The sequence below is a fragment of the Micromys minutus genome, assembly GCF_963924665.1.
Source record: "Micromys minutus genome assembly, chromosome: 8".
In the NCBI taxonomy this organism is placed as follows: domain Eukaryota; kingdom Metazoa; phylum Chordata; class Mammalia; order Rodentia; family Muridae; genus Micromys; species Micromys minutus.
The window spans coordinates 42,803,925-42,805,665 of NC_137977.1; the positions used below are offsets into that span (position 1 = coordinate 42,803,925).

At 49.9% G+C, this 1,741-nt stretch overlaps 1 pseudogene across 1 annotated transcript; it reads left to right on the forward strand.

The window, feature by feature from the left end:
- Positions 1 to 548: 548 nt before the first annotated feature.
- LOC308423099 (protein FAM98A-like) lies at positions 549 to 1,526 on the forward strand (annotated as a pseudogene). Its single transcript has one exon. The product of its transcript is annotated as a protein FAM98A-like (transcript).
- Positions 1,527 to 1,741: the final 215 nt, after the last annotated feature.

Here is a 1,741-nt window from a genome sequence, read left to right on the forward strand (position 1 = left end):
GTCCCGCAAGGAAAAGACACAACACGGCCAGGTTCTTCTCTCAGCAGTTTATTCTTGATGCTTTAATGGATCCGGGGAGCAGCCCTATACTTGAGAGTCTCTCTCCTTTTATCCTCCCCAACCATCCACCAGCTAAGGTGTCTTAACATAATTGGTCAGTAATGTGGTGAGATACAGGCGCATGCGCTCTGGGGGTGTTTACTAGTTAGAGGGTGAAAACCGGGCCATCTTAGGGTGCGGCTCTCCACATACCAGGCAAGTGCAACCAATTAAGGAGTTGTTTATCACAGGGAGCGCTCTCCATCGGGAAGGCAGAAGGCAGAGGTCAGCGCCATATTTGGGGCGCGGCACAGCGTAGCTCCCTACAGGGCCCATTGTTGGATGATGGTACATTGTTGCAGGCAGTCTCTGCTGGAGCCCCTTCCCCGGAGTTTACCAAACTCTGTGCTTAGCTGGTGTCTGAATTAAGAGTCCTATGTAAACTGGAAGAAAATATGCAGGCAACTAACAGTCCAGGTGAAGCGGAAGAGTTCCAGCTTGAGTTAAAGGAAACATTAGCCAAAGTTCCACCTAATCATGTGGGAAAGCCGCTATTGAAGAAGTCGATGGGACCAGCCCACTGGGAAAAGATAGAAGCCATTAACCAAGCCATAGCCAATGAATATGAAGTCTGGAGGAAGCTGCTAATCAAACGTTTGGATGTCACCGTCCAGTCCTTTGGCTGGTCTGACAGAGCTAAGAGTCAGACAGAAAAATTAGCTAAGGTTTACCAGCCAAAGCGTTCAGTTTTGTCTCCTAAAGGTAATATTACCGCTGCTCATCTTTTGGCCGCGACAAGACTCGTCAAAGATTCTAAGGACAAGCAGTGAGTCCATAAGAGAAAAGACTGCCTGTGCCATTAATAAGGTGCTGATGGGCAGGGTGCCTGACAGAGGTGACAGACCTAAAGAAATTGAGCCTCCACCCCCAGAGATGCCACCGTGGCAGAAAAGACAAGATGGCTCCCAGCAGCAAGCAGGAGGCCGAGGCGGAGGGAGAGGTGGTTATGAATGTTCCTCATATGGAGGCCGAGGAGGTCATGAAGAAGGAGGGAGAGGTGGACTTGGTGGCTATGACCATGGTGGCCGAGGGGGAGGAAGAGGAAGTAAGCATCAAGGAGGCCGGACAGATGGAGGTGGAGGTGGCTACCAGGATGGTGGTTATCGAGATTCGGGCTTCCAGCCTGGTGGCTACCATGGCGGCCACAGCAGTGGCTACGGAGGTGGTGGCTATGGCGGTTTCCAAACACCTTCATATACAGGAAGTGGATACCAGGGTGGTGGCTACCAGCAGGACAATAGATACCAAGATGGTGGGCACCATGGCGAACGAGGTAGTGGTCGTGGGGGAAGAGGTGGTCGAGGAGGTTGGGGAGGAAGAGGGAGCCAGACTTATCACCAAGGGGCCAGTTTGAACAGCACTTCCAGCACGGGGGCTATCAGTACACTCACTCTGGGTTTGGACAAGGAAGACATTACACTAGCTGAGGCTACAGACTCATATTTTACTAGAGCTCAAGTAATAGAAACTTAGTTTCAGAATTCTGAATCCAACATCTATTTGGAATGGATGTAAGACCACAGGTGGCAGGCACACCCCTGCTTAGGACAACCATTTGCTGGTCTTCATTCAGCTCTTTCTCTTTTTATTACTAAACAGTTTTACATAACACTGTTTATTTAAGAAACATATCTCTTCTTTC